We start from the raw sequence: 21,672 nt of genomic DNA, 5'->3' as shown, positions 1-21,672 counted from the left end.
TTCTTGGTCCCGCACCCCTGCCTTTTCTCTGGGTTTTATGGTGGTGTCAGAGACCTGCCTGGTGTGGGGGATAATCATACCTTCCACGTGTTCCCCAATGAGCCTCTAGTCTTTAATTAAGCTGTTGACCTGAGCTCTGGAGACCACTGTTTTGCAGAAAGCTCCAGCCTCTTCACCAGTGTGATGCTTCCTCTTTATCCACCCCCTTACATCTGAACCCTGGAAGACAAGCTGGGTTTTGTCTATTCATTTGGCAGATGGTTAGATTCAGATCTTACAGGAACACAATGCTAGAAATGGAGTGTGTGTGCATGTTTGTGTTTGTGTGTGCTGAAGAAAAGATCCCAGATCATTTTCTTCCTCTGTGGCCTTACAACTGCTAGCAGTTTCACACAATCTCTTGTAGGTAGTATGAATAAAAAAGCTGCCTTCCCCCTTCTCTTTTTAATTTCTCCCCCAAGTCTGTGCTGTATATACCAGCAGTGTGGTCTAGGCCAATGCTGAACATTTGTGCCTTGGACAATAGCACAGCCTGGCTTGACTATTATCAGCTGCTGTTTTCTGGTTAGCTTTCCTTTTATTCAAGTGCACAATGCAAGCCTTTATCACCCTTCAGTCATAGTGACTCTTGAGGAATACATCTGGTTTTCTCTTTCAGCAGCTCTGAAAAGGTCAGTCTGTTCATTTCTTATTCGCAGGACACCACATTTTTTTCTGAGCTGGAAAGACAGGCCTACACCTTTTCATTCCGTCTCGTACATAATTAGACATGGTGTCGCTCTAGAAACCTACCCTTGAAATCCTCCTGAGTAACTCTTTCAGAGACAGAGGAGACACAGCAAGGGAGCAAGCAAGTGGGGGGACCACTTCCATCCAGTCTTAAATCTCTTTGTGTGGTCACAAAAGCGCTTCCCCAGCTCTGCCAGCATGGCTTTTTCCTCTTCTTCTCCTTCTTCTCCCTCTCTTTTTCTTTCCCCCACCCCCTCTTTCCCTTCCTAATGCTGGCGATCTCTTTATGAACACCCCACGCATGGCAGGGGCTCTCACAGAAAAAAGTCTTCAGATTATTTGAGCAAGGAAGGTTGCAATCGTTTTCCCTTCCACGGCATCCCACATTCTTCAGGCAGGCTGTAACACAGTAACAAGTGTGCCCAAGAGGACAGAGCTTGCAGCAGCTGGTGTCTGACAAATTATCTCACTCCAGGCAGGCAAATGGCAACTTGAGCTCCAGTCTTCCAAGGGATGTGTGTTTTGGTTTCTCTCTCCATGCTGGATAGGGTGGGCCAAATCGTCTTGGGGTGGAAATGAGTGCCATGTCCTTGGAGCCAGAGGGTTTCACCTCTGCTGGAGGTCATCTTCCCTTCCCAGATGCTGTTTGTGCAATTCAGTGTGAGAAGTATCAGGCAAGGCTGTCACAACTGCTAGGGCAATGGCAGCCTCTGCTGCCTCTGTGCTGAGAAACAAAACAGTCTGAGAACTTGGACAGCCCCTTGCTTCTGCTGAGGAGTGACTGCCAATATCACCTGATTTTCTTTGTACCCATGCTATTTTTACATGTGTTCATGGTGATGCCCTTGCAATCCACCAGTGCAGCATTCCCAGGATGAAATCCTCTGCTCTTTTGTCCTTCATAAACACCACAGGAGTTGTGTACTTGGTGCAGGGCCTTTTCCCAAGCAGGGGCAATCCCAACAAGCTGAAATCTCAAAACACTAAGTATGAATCTCTAGAAATCACAGTCACCAGTTTTGGGGTTTTTTTGCTGTTATCAATTTCTGATTTCAAGCCAGTTGTGGATATGCCTCATGTCCAAAGCACCAGCAGTTTACTGTAGTGCTCAGTGGAAGCTGGTAGAACAGGATGGGGAAAATGCACACTGGGAGAGAAGCATCAAAGTGGTTGATGCAGGTGAGTGAAGAGACTTCCCATTTCTACCCCAGCAATTCCAGGGAGCTGGACTCCTAAGTCCTTTTCTGCACAGCTGAGCCCAGACAGATTGCCTTGTCCAAAGTTCACAGCACAGTGAAAGGAGAAAAACGAGCTTAAAAGAGGAAAATTAACTTGCTACCACACACTACTCCATGAGCTAGCTGTGAGACTAGGAGCAGACCCTCCTCCCCCTGCATCTATTTATTGAGTCATTGGACAACATAATCTCTAATGGACAGCCCCCCTAGTTAGCTTTGCATAGAGGACTTGATGTACTACTCCAGTATGGCATATGTGTTTAAATATCCACCTTTCTTATTTAAGTGAGTTTTGTGTTTTAAAACTAGGAATGGGATAAAGACAGAGGGGAATTTAGTTTCTGGTATTAAATGTCTGATTGGTTTAGAACTATACATATTTTATGTATATATATTTCAAATTAAAATCTTCTGAGACTTTTCATGATTTACAGTCCTTTAGCAGTGAATAATGGCTTTAGGACACAGAAGGAACATTTGAAATCTTTATTAATTTTTCTATATGATAACTTCTACTAATACAGTCAGACTTTGGGGTTTATCACAGTTTCTATCAAGAATCCTGATTTTCAGGGGTTTAGAACAATGAAGTCTTAAAACCTGCCCACAGCTACAATACATTTTTGGTCTTATCACACCAGGCTTACAGTAAATTGGAATAGAAATTAGAAAAGTGCAGGAGCAGTTATGTCTTTTCTGGTTACTTCTTGTAGAATGTCATAAAAGTTCAGAGTCTTGGCCTGCTGTAAAAGATAATATTCCTTTCATCTCAGCATTGCGTATCTGACAATTTATGTTTTTTCATGATGCTGAATTATCACTGCCTGCACATGAGAAACCACAACATGAAAAGAAAGACCTGGACCCTGGCTGAAAGCAGGTAATCACCCTCATCACGCCCTTCTGTCCTGAGTAAGGATGGAAGGCAGGTCTTGCTTTAAAAGACACCTCCCTCTTTAACGTCTTATGGCAGAAAGTTTCATAAGATTTAACCAGAATATAAGCATCTAACTGCTTGCCTTGTGTTATTCTTTTACAAGCACTGATTTCTGCTGATTTGTGTTGATTTGTGTTTTTGGTATAAAGGAAGCCATGGCAATTCCCTGTTACAGAATGTAAAACTACACAAACCTTTTTTTTTTTTTCTTTTTTCCCCCCCTTTTTTTTTGTTTTTGTTTTGTTTGTTTGTTTTTGTTGTTGGTTTAGGGTTTTGTTTGTTTGGAGGTTTTGTTGGTTATTATTGTTGTTATTATTATTGGTTTTGTTATTTTGAACCAATGGAGATGTCTGTCTCCAGGTGCAGCTGTAACAGAAATAACAATGAATGTCATAAATTACAAGTATGAGACACATTAGTAGAAGCTGATTTAAGCACCCATTTAAAAATAAATAATAAATAGAATATTGATATACTAATTTAAACCTTTATTTAAATATACCCACAAGATCTGTTGATGATTTTGCATTAGAATTGTTTTCAATTTGAAAGATGTCAAAGGATGTCATTAAAATTTCTTTAAAAAATTAGCTGGTTTTGTGGTGGTCAGGGGTGTAAGACCAAAAGGAAGCATTCCTCTAAGGAGGGGTAGCTTTACTGTGGCTGTCATAGTCTCAGGACAAAATCAAAAGAAAGCTTATTGTTTCCAATTAACTTTTGTGTCAGAGAGGGTCTAACAAAGACATATCTGATTTGGCTCAGATAAGTTGTTCTTAGCTTTGAAGTAGTTCAAATATATAGAAAAGTTGGAAGAGTGGAAGTATTCTCTGCTTTTTTCCAACTGCACCTGGCTTGTCTATTTAACCATATGACTACAACCGGCAGATGGTTTCTACAGCAAGGTCAGTTTGATATTTCTGGAATACTATTCAAAAAAACCCTTCAATTCATGGGGAATTTCCAGATTTTAATTTCACCTGGAGATAAGTGACATCAAATCTACTGTAATTTCTTAGCAAAGGTAAAGTTGCAGGTTTCCACCATGTCTTCTGCAAAGATGGACAAGATTATTCAGACATAGGCACTGTAGTTCAACACTAGACATGGTTTGCTGACTTGGGAGGTGGCTGAGCAAGCTCATTTGTGAGTGAGTAGCCACAGCTACAAACCAGAGGTGTCCATGCAGCACTTTCTATGTTTTGGAGAACCCTCTCTTTCTGTGAGAAGCCTTGGAGAGCTTTTGAGCATCCTTGCTTCCAGCATTTCTGCATAGGAAAGGCAAGAAGTTCTCAGACGAGAAGCCAGAGCCTTGTCTGTGCCTCTCTCTCTCTCTACATCTGTGTGTCTGTCTGAAAATGCATGTAAAGATAGGTATATGCATTTACATGTGCAATGTGTAAATGTTTATCTGGGCATCTTTCATCTTCTTGAAATTAAGGCTGACTTCAAGCAGGGACAGTGAAATACTTCCTCTGCTGGAGGCCGCACTACCCTTTTGCTTCTGCTCTTGGTGGACTTCCCATGTGCACATCCCTCAACAAAGTCCAGACTTATACTTTCCACTTCCTGCCTATTCCTCCCCTCGAAATAATGTGTGCATGGACATGTGACATGAGATTACAGGCTACATGCAGCACACCAACTGTAAATCCCCCAACCTGACACAACAGCATCAAAAGGCTTTTCAGTTGTTTTAACTTATTTTTCTTTCCAGTCTACAAATCCTGGTCAGACTGTTGCTGAAGTATTGTATTTTCTTATTTTTCCCTTCCAGAATTATTCATGTGTTACCATTGTAAATGCTGCTGGGCTGCTAATTAAATGCTATTTAGAGATAGAGATTATTAAGACTTCTTGCATAAGCCCCAACAGTTTTCAAGTATGTTGACAATCAGATAGATATCTTCAGAATTTGATTCAGAGGAAATGGCAACAAAAGAATTATCTATAGAGTATTTTTGAATAATTCATCATTTCATGAATGTGGAAAACAATCTCCTATGTTTAGGGATATAGTTTGCATCCTTTTATTGGAATCATATATAGGATTTAAAGTGTGCACCCAGTGTTGAGCCTATCTATATATAGATCTGGGTGGCCAAGTGAAGTTCAAAGTCCAAATATACACGTAGTTTTAGAAAAGGTGTCCGGTTTGCTCTGTCCACCAAAAGCAGTGAATTTCAATATGCCACGAAAACCACAGAACAGCCTGACTAGTCTGTGGGAAGACAAAATATCAGGTCCAGTTCTGGCATGTTCTGGAGGCCCTTTCCCTGTTCAGATGAACAGGACAGCAGAGATTATACTTTGTAGTGTAATATCAACAGACTCCTAGTGTCTTTCTAGCCCTCCTCCGTTACCATAATCAGAATATAAATGAAGAAATTCACAGTGTTAGGGTTTTGTTTTTGTTTTGTTTTGTTTTTCTTTAAAACCTCCAGCTCTGTAGCTACATGGCTAAAGATGTTGAAATGAGCCTTAGCTGTGGTGATCAGAGGAGGAAGAGCTCAAAAATTCAGGATGTGAATCAAAGGAAGCCAATGTGCTTATTTGACTCTCACTGAAGGCTTGATTCATGACATTGTACCACTTGAGGACAACAGTGGTGGCCTCTTCCACTCCTCTGTGTGTATCATCCCTGTGCTGCATCTCGCTACTAGCTGAAATCCTAAAGCTTGTCAGGGTAAGAGATATCTCTTGTGTACATATGTGTGTGGTGCCTAGCAAACAGGACCCCTGCGGAGAGCTCCAGTAGCACTGCTCTGCAGATGTTATTAGCTGCTTACTATGACAGAACATAAAGAAGTAATCTCACATCTTGGAATGGCTCAGATCACGTCTCTGCGCTCAAACACTCCTGAAACTCAAGAGTGTTGAAAATCCAAACTCAACTACACACACAATGTCTTTTACACCTGGAAAATCCTAGGCTGATGTTGAAGCATCTCTTCCCTTGCTGGTGTTTCTACAAGGTGCGAGTAACTATTCTACTGTGTGCAAAGACCTCAGCAAGCAGTGATGGGAAACTCAGGGTCTGGCTTTTTTTGTGCTCTGATAGTATAAATTAAACAATTCTTGTTTCTTTGCAGTTCCTTATGTGTTAATCCAGCCATATTCTATCATTGTGTGAGGGTGGCTACTCACTTTCTTAGCACTCAGTATCATTTGTTTTCCTTATTCCTTGTTCCTATCAGAGGGCAAACACTATTGCTGTCACTTAAAAAAATGGGATTTTGCCTGCTGTGCTTGAGAAATCTTCAGCACCAGTCTGATTGTATAGGTTCCAGGAACTCCTGTTGTAAGGCTGGGGATTCAGCCAACTGATCTATAGCTGCAAAGGTTCACTGCTTTATCGCACCAGACTTGCCAAAACAGTTTAGTGTTTCAAAAGCTGAGTACTGAACGAAGACGAGATCTCGCTACAAGCTGTGGGAGCTGGTAGAGTTTATGAAGCAGTAAGTATGGGCTAAGGGAGAGATCAGACCAGTGATAGTTTACTGGCCTTGCAATTCTTTTAAGAGGCACTAATGGTAGTGGACTGCTACAGCTGAAGTAGGCCCAGACTCATTTAAGGCAGTAGCATGAAATTGGTTGCAATAAAATTATGCATTAAATGTGCATTATGTTTAATAAGACTGTGTTGCACTCCCAATGTTTACTCTGTGCCCACTGAGGCTGATCCAATTTTCTAAAGTTCTCCAATTGGTTCGCTATCAAGTTTTCAGCCAGAAGGTCAAATTTCACTTGCTGTTAGTACGTGTCTCCATTACTTTGCTAAGGCATTTACACTCCATATTCATTACCTCTTCTTCTTTTTTATCTATCTCCTGTAACTTGACTGCTCCAAAACGTTCCCTGTAGGTGGCATGTTTGACACAAATGAGATCAGTCTTGAATAGGTGTCAACTCAAGAATCTACACACATGTGAACACACACTTGCACAAAGATGCAAAGAGAAAGAGCAGGGAAAGCTATTTCCAGACCCACAATGGAAGTAATTTTATGTTGCTTCATTCAAGGTGCGTAAGTGACCTCCATGAAATCATGGGTTTGATATGAACTGGGAATGTAAGTAGAGAGGCTGGAATATATGTTTAGAACAGTGTGTGATTATGACTATACCAAACTGGGAACTGGATTGTTTTAATCAGAGGCAATGATAGTTTTAGTGTTCCAAAAACACATTATTTCCCAACATCTCAGCAAACTCTGTCAGCACTGAGCTCGATGTGGGTAATGCAGGCAAGGAACCAGCAGGCATACTTTCTTAGGGCTTTGTATTTCTTTGTAAATGCTTTAGCAGGGAAAATACAAGCCTTCTTGTATTCTGTTCTCTTCTGTCAGGAGATCATGTTGAGAGAATTCAGTGTGTATAACAAGTTTCAGCCAATAACATGGCATTCATCATTCCAAAACGAACTGTCCCTGTTAGCAAAGCTGGCTGGGTTGCCCAGAAGGAGCCATTGTCCGGGACACTCGGTACTCTGCCTTGGCAGTGAGGTCTATGCCTAGCCTTCAGCTTGATTAGGTAGGGAAAATGCAGTGGAGGCCCTAAAAAGGTCTTGCCAAAGCCTCAGATAATGAAGCATTTGAATTAGCTAGCTGCAAGACATGTCCACCCTGCCGTCACCCACTGCTCTGTCTCCAGGCTGGTGTGGATGTACTCATGTTTGCTTTAAAGGTCTCTGTCAGCAGAGCTGCTAGCTATGTATTCCCAAAACCTGCCCAAGCGTCTGTTGGGGAGCCTGCAGGGCATGCTGGAGCATGGGGGCCAGCCTGAATGCAATGCCTGAGCCACCACAGGAGAACAAAGTAGCACTGGCTACTTTTCACAGTGCATCTTCTCCAGAGGATGGCTGGATACCAACAGGACCACTCCACATCAGCTGGAGACCTCTCCTCACCTATGTGTCCAGGGGGGAGCCCTGCTGAAGGGAGCTGCTGCATCACCTCAAAACACACGGGGGCAAAGGCAGAGCACAGGGCACAGCCAACCTCCTCCACCACTTTTGCCCCCTTAAGTACAGCCAGTGTGAAAATCTGTGCTACCTCTGTACAGAGAGAGACATATTTTGATGTCGCTCTTCTGTAGACCATACAGTTTTTATGTGGAAGTAGCAACCTATAGGTGCAGGGGCATCACTTCCTGCTGGGGGAAATATTGATATTCTTTTTTGAGCTTACCTTATTTTCATAAGATATTGAGCATCTGACCTACTTTATAAAAGCACTTGGTGTGTTGTGAGGTGGATACAAAAACCTGTGGTCTCCCAAAGTCATTACTTTCAAAAATCCTTAGAGAAACTTTGCTACTGACCTCTAAAAAAGAGAATAAAGTGTTTCTTGAACACTATCTTTCTTTAGTCACATGTGATGATCCTGATTGAACTTTTACAAAGTGTTTACACATGCAGCTCTGGACATCAGACCTCCTGTAGTACTGTCACAGGGGGTCCTGACTCCCTGCTGGCAGGTGGGTAGGACCAAGAGGCTAAATAGGAGGTATACCTGGCCCTGAGCTGCTTCAGCCTCTGTAGTGTGTCTTCAGTCTACATGTGACACAAGCGGGTCCTCAATCCCTTCAGATGGCCCAGAATAACCTTTGGCAGAGGACTGGGGCAAACAGCTGAGGGAGCGGCTGCCTTAGATAAATCCATCTGCAGGCATGACTCACAGCCCTAAATCTATGTGCTTCTAGTCCCCACCTGCTTTGCACGTGTCCTTTCATTTTTCTTCAAACACTGAGCAGTGGGTCTGTTCTCTTCTGGGTGTCTGTCCAGGCTTTCGTGCAGTACACATCTTATCGCAGTTATCACATTGCTGCAGAAGATAGTGCTGCTGTTAACTGACTCTATGCATGTCCCAAAGGTCTCACCATGAACGGATGGGGTCAGAGAGCCCCAAGGAAGAAAAGGGACAGCTATCACTTTGGATACATCAAGAATCCTGGAGAAGATGTATTCTGTGGAAACTCTCAGGTCTTCCCACCATCAGGAAGTCAAAAGATCTTGACTTCACCCAGATTTCCTCAGTGGACATTGTGTCTTGGACTACTTATTCTCCACTCAGAAGGATGTGTTCATGTACATGTGTAATTATTTTTCTTTGCTTTTCCTTTGGGATGCAGTTTTCTACTTCGTCTTAGCTGTTTGCATTTGCTTCTGCTAACTTAAGCCTGAGGGCCTGAGGAAGGACTGAACTTCATTCATGTCTGATAGTCAAAGACTTACAAAAAAGAGGTACAGTTTTGATTCTGGTAAATTAGATTAAATTGCTGAGATCAGCAAAAGCAAACAGCCTCAGCTATCTGGGTTCCATCCATAGGAAAGAACAACCTAACCCTCTTCCCTCTGAAATCAGCAGATGCCATCTCACTGAACCCAGTCAACATTGTGTCAAGCTATAAAAATACTTATTCTGGTGTTACATTTCATTATTATTATTTTTATAATAATTATTACAAAGATTGTTTGAGTTTTTTCTTTCCTTTATCTTTTTCTGGTTTGCTATGGCATCGTTGTGCTTTGCCAGAACACTATTCTGTGGAGCATGTTTGCATTATGATAGATGGTCCATGCTATTCTTCCCATGACTTATATATTATTTTATGATTTGCATATCATTGGTAGGTCAGTGTAGTCTTGAAAGCACAGTTGATATGTATTTTTGAATAGAACTTCCTTATCAATTAATAGTTGCTCACACACACAAAAAAGGTAAAAAATTCTGGCCTCCTTTAAATAAAATATAGATGTGGACCTTAATGATTTGTGGTTTGGGGCTTTTTAAAAATGATATATATATAATTTGCCACAACCATGCTAGTCAACCTTAAATTCTATGGTCCTGTGCAGGAGAAAGTGAACCCTAACTCCATAAAGAAAAAAATTGTTGTGTCTTGCATGGAGCCAAACTTACTGTAAGAACCTACAATATCCTTCAGTGCAACCATCAAAGCAGAGGGAGTAAAACACCAAGACATATAGCCTTCAGTTTAAAGGACAATAAAGCCCTGTTTCAGCACAGCACAAGCACAGTCATTTCAACCTGAGTCAATGTGGGGCTGTAATCCAGGAAGGTGCTTACACACATGCCTGCCTGTAAATAAATGCTTAATCCCATTGGAATCAACTGGGCCCCAGCTCAGCTTGAGCTTTCTTTGCTGTGCTGAACTTAAACACAGCCAGTGAAGGGAAAATTGCTTACAGCACCCTCATCTTTAACAAGCATGATGGAAAAAGTTTGCAGTGAAATCAGCAGGATTTCAGCTAATGTGATTAAGTGCCCCTTGGAATCCAGACTTCTGCAAACCCAGGCCCATGGATGCTGTTCAAAGCCTGCTGAGTGCAGTGGGTGCTGGACCAGACCCTGAATGCAAGTGAGTTTTCTCATACTTCTGCAACTTCAAAAAAAAAAAAATAAAAAAAAAGACTGAAAAGATTTGCGGAGAAAGGGTAATTAAGGGTGTGTTTTATTGCTTCACCACCTTTAAGAGAACCAGCTGATGAGTGAAACAAATGAGGTTACAAGAAAGTAGCTGGTTCCAAAGTGATTGTTTTATTTCTCTCCTCCAAACAACCTGCCAGCTGATAGCTTTGGTTTCTGCTCCTGCCAGAACTGAGATCAGCAGGCTGAGGATCATGTGAAGAGCAAGGATTATGCAGGAATAAGCTGTTCTCTCATTCCTTCCAGCCCCGCTCTTTCCTGTGTTCCCTGTTGAAATTTAAGGTTCCTTCTCTTTTGTGTTTGAAGAGGTTTGCCTGATTAAAACTAAATAGAAACTGGAGGACTAAATGTTGTCTGTGGCTCATACCCATATTTTCTATAAACCTCTGGCAAGCATTTGAAGAGTTCTCCAAACTGACAGTTTACACAATGTCCAAATCTAATTTGAACTGCATGGTGCAGCTTCAGCTTTCAATCACACAGCACTTCCTCTAAAACACTGTCTGCAGTTACATTTCCAAATTGGGACATTTTTGAAATTGCTCATCATGCAGCTCCCTCAATAGACCAACATATGTTTCAGCAGAATCAACAGGCTGACAAACTCCAGGCCACTGAGAATTTTATGTATCAGGGAGTACGTGTTGCACATGAATCAAAGTGCATGTCATGCTTTGGGACTCAGTATGTGTACATCTAGAAACATTTGCCAGTGTGGTTATTAATTATTGAGATGTTGTAAACAAGTCACCCTTCCTCACACATCTTGTTTCAGCTCTATGAAGCAACAGAGAGCTCATGCCAAATGACATAGTCAACCCAGAAAGGCTCACCCACCTGCTTCGCTCCAAGCACTGTGAATGGTCTTCTTATGCTTGATGGCATACGCTTGCTAAAATTAAGGATGTTGTTGGTTTTTTCGGGGATTGACACGTAAAACACTTGGAGAAGCAGGGGTGGGGGGTGGGAGGGTAAATAAGATCAGTCATCTACATGATACAAAGGAGAGGAGTTCCAAAGGTCTGCGGATCTGTTCCCACTTGCAGCTGAGGTTTGGCCCTGTAGCCTTTGCTCAGTGTCTCAGCAATGAGGACATTGCTCATGACTGACCTCTGGGAAGTGCTCAGAGATAAAGGCCTATGGGCACTATAAAAAAGGCTTTAAATAATAATAAATAAAAAGTTTTTTTCAGCTGACTAATACATATTCTCCTTTATCTTTTACTACATCAGAAGTGCACAATTTAACCATTATGCAAAAACGCTGAGGTAAAAATTTGGTTTCAACATGGATTTGAAGAATGGTATGTTGTAAACAAGGAGTTGATGAAAAGAAGACCTGTGAACTGGAGAGTTTTTCTGAGATGGAAACCCATGGTTTCTCCATCACTGCTTGCAACAAAAACACATAGTAAGCTGATTTTCTTCATGAAAGTCTTTCTTTTTACCTTCAACTGGGGGTAAATTTTTAAGAAGAAATTGGGGTTTTGTTTGCTTTTCTGTCAACAGTGGCTTCCAGAACAAGTGGCAAAGAGTAAGGATGGTGAGTTTTCATTTCACTTTCTTCTGGAGGAACATCTAGAGAAGAGTTACTGATGTCTGTCACAGATGGGCCATCAAAGATTGTATCATGAAGAGCATCTCCTCTGCCAGACAGACCTTCTGTCTGAATAGAGCTGAATGCCTTCATTTCCCAAATGCTAAAAAATATCTTTTTTAATTTTTTTTTTATAGAAGAGGGTATATTAGGAGAGTGAATTAACAGTTGTACTTGATAGGCCGTGTTAACATCTGCAAAGACGCACACTGGGTTCAGTTTAGAGGCGACTTTTACTCTCTTAGAGGGCAATAATGCTTGAACTGAATTCTGAGTTTGGAACTGCTGAAAGTTCAAGAAGTTTGCTAGATTTGGAGATTTGAATCTAGGTTTTTGATTGGAATTTTGTTGTTATAGTTTCATTTACTCTCTGCTGTGTGTCCTTTTGTTACTTTAAAATACAGTTGTTCATCTAAGCTGTTCATTACAGATCTCTGAAGATGAAAACTGGAAATCTCAAGTCTCGATTTGGATTCTGTGTTATCTTAACAAACTGTAACTACATCAGGAAGTCATTCCTGTTACTAGGGCTGCAGGACTTCATATTCTAAGCATGCACACTGGTATCCAAACACATGTAGAAGCAAATGTGGGGAGAAAACATTTCACTGAGAGATTTGAGGACTGTATTCCTTCAGTTGTGCTGCTGTCATGCCATAGTACTTAGGAAGCATCAGTTATATCTCAGAGACTCAGTTTCCCTGTATGAAAATTACAGTGCTTGTATCTTTTTTCTACTGTAGAAAATTGAAAGTTATGCCATAGAAAAGTTACTGTAAAATAGTTTTTATATATCTAACACATATAAACAGACAAAAAATTAGTGACACACCCTAAGACATTGCTTAATCTAGTGACATATATGCACCAACACTCCAAGTTTGATATCCCTCCAACTTTTGCTCATCTGAATTTTCCAGAAATTGTCCTTCTGACTCTACCACGCAAAGGTGAAGACAAAAACTTCCAAGAGAAGGGCTCATCACACTGGATGAGCTCATCTTCCTGAGGTGTTTATCCAGTATTTCTTTTTGGTTAGGAAAACTTCTGAGCTGTTTTCAAGAATGCCACCTCCTTCTCCTTGGCTAGCCTTCTCATGCTTGGCTTTTACTACTGGCCTGTTATTTCAGGTCAGCTGCAGCAAAGCAGAGCAGGTCTTGCTGTTGATGTGGCGGAGATGGGTGTGAAGAAATGTTTGCTAATGCTGGAAAACAGAGTACTCATGAAAGTGTTTTCCATGTTCTCACTGAAGGAAGATAAGAGTGGCTTGGACTGTGCAGTTTGAGTCCTTGGGCTTTGGTCTGGGGAACCTGGCTGGAGTTTGGCTTACCCAGTGTTCCAGCTGGCACAACGTTTTAGCCATGCTACAGGGGAATATATACACACAGGGGAATATATACGTAGCATGCAGTCCTCCACATAATGGATATAAATATGATTCTTGGAATTTACCAAACAATAGGCAAGAACAGTATTCCCAATAGGCTGGAGGGGAGCAGTTAAATATGAAGGAAACACCTGCAGAAGTGGGTATCCATTGTTTCCTTTTGATGTTTATCACTGTGCCTAAATCTGGAAAGAATAGACTTCTGGCCTTCAAAAACAATTTCCTTCCTAGCCTTTATTGCTTGGAGGAATCTGTCCTGCTAAAGCATTCCTATTTTGGAGACAGTGAACACTATCTCTCCTGCCTGGGTGAAATTTCCATCTCTGACTCCTCTCAAGTATGAGCACATAACTTTTATGGATCAGGTCATTTAAAATGAGAAGCTGTGGTGAGTGACACTTGTGAGGTACCTCTCATGGTGGCATTGGCCAAAACACCAAGATAGTATTGTAGTATCAGCACCAGGAGGAAGGCATGGAGGTGGATGAAGACTGTGACCAGAATGAGGCTGCCATGTGAAGGTTTACAGACCAGAGTCCTGACAGGCACAGCCCCGTCCTCTAGCTTTTCTGTAGCACTCTAACAGATGAAAACCATAAGGAAACAAAGGAACAGACCAATTCTCACGCATTTTTGATGAGTGGAAGGGCCTGACCCCTGCATGGTGCGAGGTCATGGGCAGACCCTTCCTTTGCCTCATCACCTTTGGAAACAGAAAGCATGTCTCCAAAGCCAGCCGCTTCTGCAAGCCCCTAAATGCTCACACAGCTTCAGGAGTCCAGCTCTACCCCTTCTGGCTAATCTCATTGCTGCTCTGCCTGCCTGAGATTTGTCTTCTCTTTATAGCACCTTTTATTATTCCTTTGACAGGCCTTGAATAGTGACGATGAGGAGGCAGGGGCAGCCATCCAGTGCTCCCAGTCATGCTGTTTAATTGTACAGTTGTTTTTTCTCAAACTGCCAGCTGGTCCTGACATTCTGCTTGTTTTCTCGCCCTTCAGGAGTCATTCTTTCGGTGGAAGTTACCTCACTGACATTTAACTGAAGCAGCAAGTGCTGCTTAAGCTGCCTTCTCCTCCACTTCCAGAGGAGCTGTGCTGCCAGCTTTCCCTTTGACTGTGCCCCACCACTTCTCACCCAGTTCCTCTGCATTCACAGCAACTTAAAAGTTTTTAGCTCCTCTTCCTTTTCTTTCCTTATCCAAAATCTTCCTTCTTTCCATTCTTCTGCTTATCTTTCCCCAGACTTTAAAAACTCTGGAAGAGAAATCTTGATTGTCTTCTCCTTTATGCTGATAGAAACAGGAGCAAGGCAGAAAATGGCTGTAAACAGGACAGGATATTTAAGCAAGGCTCTGCACATGGCTGTAGTCTTCTCCCTTCTGAGCTTTCAACCCCCATATGGTTCATTTAGGTTGCCCCAAACCACTGGAGATGACAACCATATGCACAGTGCATGGCTGACAGATCTCATCTCGCTCTGACTACACTGCAAATTAGCAGATGAACCTACGCCATTGCGATCATCCCATGGTCATTTTTGCCTTGCGCTGTGACCTCCACAGGGATCTTGGCCAAGGGGCTATGTGCATTTCTTAATGGTTCATGGGTTTCACAAAGTGTGGACAGTGCAAACCTGTCACTGCTTGCAATATTCTTTGTGGATATGCCCAAAGTGATGCCCTCATCCAGACAAGAATCACAAAAGCACGTAGGTGTGGTAGTCAACCATCTCCCACTGGTCACCACAGAACACGTGCCCCCAGGCCTCTAAAAGTCCTCCTGTGGTGGAAAGTTGTTGAGATGGTCGGGAGGGCACGAATCACACCCACAGAACAAGAATGGCTGTCTGAGAAGAGGGGATGTGTCTGGGAGGCAGGGGCAGAGAATTGTAGCTGGTGCATGTCAGGTGTATGACAAATGACTTGTTATTGCTACGGCTTTTCCATCTAGCCTTCTCTGCTGGCCCCCCACATCAGCACTGGATAGTTGCTTCCAGTAACCAGAAGTGGGTTTGTCGATAAATTGAAAACAGAAGAAAGAAAGAAGCTCTCAGTCTCTTTCAAGATCATTACTACTACAATGAATGTGTATACTATTCATGTACTATAGTGAGTTGGTGTAACATATTCATATTATATATTGGATATATTTCACATTATGTGTTGGAATATATTTTTTATGTAATATCCTTTTTTCTTTTCCCTTGTGTGTTCTGGCCCCAGCTACCACAGTGCACTGTGATGACAACAGGTTTACTGATGTCACCTGTGATTAACATAGTTTTCCAGCCACCAGAAAGCACCAGCCAGAGCAGGTCAAAATGTGCCTCAGATCCCCCATGTTTATTTACAGCAGCAGTATAAATCCATATGAGACGGCATGAGACTGTCATCTCTTTCAGACTGTTAAAACCACCTGAAAACTAAATCCATCTTCCTGCTGCTGTGGCAAATCAATCTGAGAAGCCTTCAAGGTTCCCTGTCTTCAACAGGACATCAACAGTATATTAATGCAGCTACATTTGAGTTTGCAATGCACAGCAAAGCAACCAGGGCAACACATTAAACCATCACATCTGGAAGAACAGGTCGGTCAACAAGATTCTGTAAGCATTTTTGGATTGGTTCTAAATTATATGCAACTTCTTCCCATCATTTATCACGTCTGCTCATGGAGTAAATACCAGCAGGCAACTGTGGCATTTGCACATGTTTATGCAGCCAGCAGAGCAGGAATCCTTGATAATTTCAACCTCTTGTATTTTTAAATACATGCTTAGAATTACCTAAATCTCTTCATATAGGCTGTGGCTTGCCAAAGTATCTTTTGATATTATTTATTTTGTAGTATCACCAAGAGACCCCCAACCATAATTGATTCCCACTGAGTTCCCTAGATTTACTGTAAGAGAATCCATCACTAAGACCTTCATCTAAGGACACAGCTGGGAAAGCTGCTGAGATGTGCCTTGCTCCCAAAGCTTCATTTAACATTGGCCATGGAGCACTGACTTCCTTCTGAGCACTGAGGTAGCAGAGGTTTCAATTTCTAAGAATTTTCCTTGGACCTTTACTTTGTGTGAATTTACATTTACATTTACAGCACCAAAATAAAACTCTTGAGATGCAATAATCTGAAAGGGAAGAGGACACAGTTCAGTGGTTATTTTGCAAGCTGTTTATATGGTCTGTCCTCATCCAGAGAGCCTGACTCACTTCTCATTATACATCACTCTTCTGAAGATGAACTGTGTCTAGAGGAAGAAACCTTTTGACTCAGCTGAGGTCAATATTTTACTCAAGGACTCTACTTGTGAAGAAAGTAGGGGTCATGCAGGTTACTGTAAATTGTCTTGATATAGAGAGGGACTGGAAAGGTGGTCAGGATTATGATCTTCTGATGTGAGCTGCCTAAAAATAACTCAGCAGTTCTCATTTAACCTATTTCATCTGAAACTTGCTGCGTAACTTGGCTTATTCTCTTTCACCACTCTTCTGCATACACCTCATCTCCTCTACAGTGTTTCAGCAGATAAAGTCACTCTCTTTCATTCCTACCGCTATTCCAGAAAACCTCCCAAATGGATATAGTCATGCTGACAGGAAACAGCTTTTGTTGGCTTAGCCCTCATCATTTGAAGAAGTGATGTAACAAGACTAACAGGATAACTCTTCCTGTTGCTGTCTGTGCTTGGAAGTGAAAACAGCACACAGTCTGTAGCCTGGACAAAATCAAAGACCAGTGGCCCAGAATTGCGCTAGAGCTCAAAACAACCAGCTGGACAAAGTCACATAGTGTCAGGTGAGCACCATTTCTAATTTCTGCGACCTCCAGCAGAAATATCTGTATGTCTTTATGCTGATGATTGGTTAAGTTTCTCTTTGTTTGTGATCACACTAGCATTCGATCATCACTCTACCTACAGGAGGACTAAAGATTCTAGAAGGACCACCTACTTTCATCTTTCACATTTTTGCACATTACAACAGTACCTTGTGCAAATTTTTGAGCATTTTTATCTTAGTTTTTTTAATTTCTGCTAACCTTTGTACCTTACTCCTCCCTTGCCCACTCTTTTAGAACAAAATATGAACCTTTTTATTCACTCAGTTTTTTATAACTAGGGACACTGTTATGATTTTTTCACAACAGACACTAGTGATTGTGTAAAAACTCTTTATTAGTCTAGATTAATCCACCAGTTAGGTAGTTTTAAGCAAGCCTCAGCTGGCCTCATAATGATTATGATGGAACAGCAGGCCTTGCAAATCACATCAGAGTTGCAATTAGGATTCTTGGGAGATGCAAGCTAATATTCCTCTGTTGGCTTCTTGAGTAGTTCCCTGGATTTATCAGGTTTTATGATCACATATGCAAGCTGTGATTATGCTTTTAAAAAATAAATTGAAGGAATTAAAATTCAAAATGTTGAAAACCCTGGAAATAAATAGTAGAACGATGAATGTTCTGGCTCAACTTGCAGCAAGCACTTTTCCTTCTGTCACTTAAGCAGTGCACAATTTAGAAATGTGTGAGAATCTTACATGTCTTGGTCTCCCACTTTACAACAAAATGATTCTTGGTCATAGTCTAAATCTCAAGGAGCTCAGCAGTTTTGGGTAGGATATGTCAAGCTAAGGGAAGTTTGGTAGGGGCTGAAGGCTAGATAGAAAAGGAGACAACAGTTGCTGAGCATCTCTTAAATTGTAAAGCACAATGCAGACATACACAACAACTGTGCTTTTGGGTTGTGTTCACAGGTAAATGGGGCCTGGCACAAAGGCATGGGCTGTTATTCCTCAGCATTTCTGAACTCCCTTTAGGACTGTGGTAAGTAGTTTGCTGCTGGGTGACAGCAGAGTGATTACACATCCCTCAAAATGATGAGGGAGGTTTCCAGAACAAGGTTTCCTCAGAAGAGCCATCCTACCTGCTGTTTGAACATGCCTAGAGGCAACCAACCACAGCTATTTGGGGATTTAGAACTGTTAGAATTCAACAGTATAACCACTTTCTGTGTTTTAGTCACTTGTCTTGGTGACTTTTGTAGGTTATGACAAAATAGGAACATATATTAATGAAAACAAAGAACTTTCACTCTTTTTTCAAATATAGATTTTTTTTCTCCTCAGGCAACAGTTTCTACCTGATTAGAATATTCGCCAGTTTCTAAGTATTTAATTTAATAAAAACAAAACCAAACAAACAAAACCAAAAAACAAAACAAACCAAAACAAATCCCTTTTTTGAAAGTTGTTTTAACTGAGCTTTTTAAACTTTATTTCTCAATGAAACTTAGTTTACAAGGTATATGACTGGGACTCATTCTTCAAGTCCCAATTAAAATACATATATAGTTTGGTATTTTTGAATTATCCAAATGCAAAACAAAATGGAGACTTTATAAGTTTCTGATGGATTCTTGAGGCTCTATAACTTTGATCTAAAGACAAAATTGCACTTCTACCATTTACTTAAAACAAAACAAAACAAAACAAAAATCAAAACAAAACAAACAAAACTGAGGAAAATGGTGTGATTTTAAAACTGATTATGGTAGGTATGCAGTAAATTTTGTCCGCACATTTTGTAAGGATTTTTACTGGCACAGATTGTAGACATGGTACCACATCAAAATCTATAATTGGTCCACAGGCGCTGATCCACACCCCTACTCACACTTCCCTCAGAAGACGACTGGTAGACTGTGGCTTCCAGGGCTGGAGTCTACTGTCATGCCCAACGGTGCAAATCCACAGACAGTTTAATTAAAACCTACAGATAGTTCCTTCTGCCAAATAAAAAAAACAACATGCAAAGCCACTGTCCTTGCTTTACTTCAGATGCTGTAGCTCAGTGGAACGGACTCTGGTGGTACAAGGGGCCCTGTGTTCTGCATCTCTCCACTGTAAAAGACAGAAAATAGCTTTTGAAAACAGGACTTCACATGCACTGAACACCAGAGGTGAGGCTGGCAGATATTATGGGTCCAGAGCTGAGCATCAGATGCATGTGAGGCATGGCAGCTTTGGGATGAAGCCAGAGCAGTGTGGGTGAGAGAGAAGGAAAATTAAGCTTTCTGTTGGACCAAGCACAGACTCTCCCAGCAGACAAGCAACAAGCATCAGAAGAAAACACAGCTTGTTCAAGAGTTTGTAATAGCCAGTTCCCAAACTGGCTGTAATTGTAGCTGCCAGTTTAACCAGGCTGGACAGAGCTTTTTCCAACACAGCCCTGTTCAAAGAGAGCTTAAGAAATCCCCTTGCCTGCTCATGACCAGATGAGAAGCACATTTCTCAAAGAAGCTTTCACAGTGACACAAATGAGACCCAATACTATGATTACTGTCCCAAGCCCAGTTAGGTATCATTCTGTTGTAGGGTGCATTTTCCCAACCTCCTAGTCTCCTATATCTGAGATATGCTCTTGTATCATGCAAGCAGCAGCTTTAATTTTCATTCTGATTGCATGCCCTTCATCAGGAGGGAATTTTTGGGAAATAACTACAGTTTCATTCAAGGCTGGACTATGCGATGCAAATACTCTCCCATTTTGCAAGGGATGTAGTATTGAATCATAGTTCTGTTTTTCCTGGAAAGTAGATCCACTTTCCCAAGTCCTGTTTGGAGTAAAATAGAATCTTCTGAGCATTGTTCAAAGCTTTGGTTTCAAACTGAGTGCCTGAGTGCCCAGAGCTGCCTGTGGGCTATACTGCCCCCTCCTTTTTCAACATCATTCTCATAATTTGCCACACACATTTAAGTCAAGTGAATCTAGAGGTGAGCAGATTATTAGTGTTTTGGTCTTTGCTGTAGACCCATAGCAAAGGTGGGAGGAAAAGGCATTTGGTAGAGATGGTTACCTATAAATGAATACAAGGATGCTGAAAGCCTCTGCTCCAGCTCTTCTTGCAATATGGACAAAAGGCATAAAACTCACAGCCTGATCATCTTCTAGTGGTCCCTATCTTTGTTAACAATCTCATGATCTCAAAAGTTTTCAGTTCTCTAGAATGTGACAGATCTAAACCGGGTGTCTACATCTGAATTACCCTCCCAAATGCCTTTGACCTATGTAAAACAAACACTTGCAGCTGCATGTTTAATAATTCTGGGGTCTCAGTACAAACTGATCAGAGCCAGAGAATTCAGCCTAAAGGTGATCAACTTATTTCTCTGTGTTACCCTGCTCCTCCTCTTTTTCTCACAACAGCTAAGTGTTAGCACATTACATCATCAAGCCTTTGAATTCCCCTGCTCTTATCATGTTTAAACTCAATTGTCTAACACTCGCCTTTTACACAATTGCCTCTGAGCTCTCGCAGTCAGCAAACCTACTGCTGACAGATGGTGGGAAAAAGTGGGCTGAGCTGGATTCCTTCCAGAAGCTATGTCTAGCCACATGATATGTAAAACACAAGCTCTCAGTTGATCTTTTAGAAACTATTTTTGTTTTGGGGAGGGTTATTTTCTGTTGGGGATCTTTGTTTGTTTGTTTGGGCCAATGACAGCGGCACGCTTTCTGGCTTCTGTGCCCTGCTTTTGGCAGTTTCTGAACTACCAGAGAGGAAATTCTCCAGAGTGTCGCAGCTGATAATTGGCCCCTTTTCCTGGAACAGAGATAAAATGGGATAGTTTTGCCAGGTTCTTCCCTTCACATGGAGTGAACCCAGAGTAATGCAGTCTTCAGCCCAAAAATCCTCGGTAAGGGTTACTGATAGATGAAATCTCTGTCAGCTGACAATTTACCATTGTAAAGGCAGCATCTAGAGCTGTAGCTTGTTAGTTCTTTTTTTTTTCCTAAATATTTCCCTCTGAACAGTGTAATACATCAAGCAGTTTCCAGTAAAACCTATGAAAAGGCAACATTGCTTCAACAGAAGGATATGACTTTCCATCAAGCCTCAAAAATATTTATGAGATGAACTTGTATTTATTTACTTATTTGTTTGAAAACATTTTTTTCTCTCCTAAGTTAAAATAAAGACACGTATCATAAAATGTCACATCTAATTTTCTTGTAAGACCTAAGGCTAGGAGGGAATGCAAGTATGGTAAATATTATATTGGTTACATTTTCATGTTTTTAAAAGATCATCTGAACTCTCATGCCAAACATATAAAATGTTGTGATTTAGAAAGAAAAAGTGAAAGTCTTAAGGATTTTGGAAATACATATGTATATATATGTCTCACTGCCAATAAAACTGCATCTTTATATGCAGTTTTATATGTGTGTGTATAGACACACACACACATGTATATGTATATATATATATATATATATAAAGATTGTTTCAAAGCCCCAGACTCTGTACCTCTCACATAGCTGGGCTA

The sequence above is a fragment of the Empidonax traillii genome, unplaced genomic scaffold (genome assembly GCF_003031625.1).
Source record: "Empidonax traillii isolate 1590-97213 ecotype Southwest subspecies unplaced genomic scaffold, ASM303162v1 scaffold116:size1738432, whole genome shotgun sequence".
In the NCBI taxonomy this organism is placed as follows: Eukaryota; Metazoa; Chordata; class Aves; order Passeriformes; family Tyrannidae; genus Empidonax; species Empidonax traillii.
The sequence above is the reverse complement of the archived record's forward strand: the minus strand, read 5'-3'. Positions refer to the sequence as shown.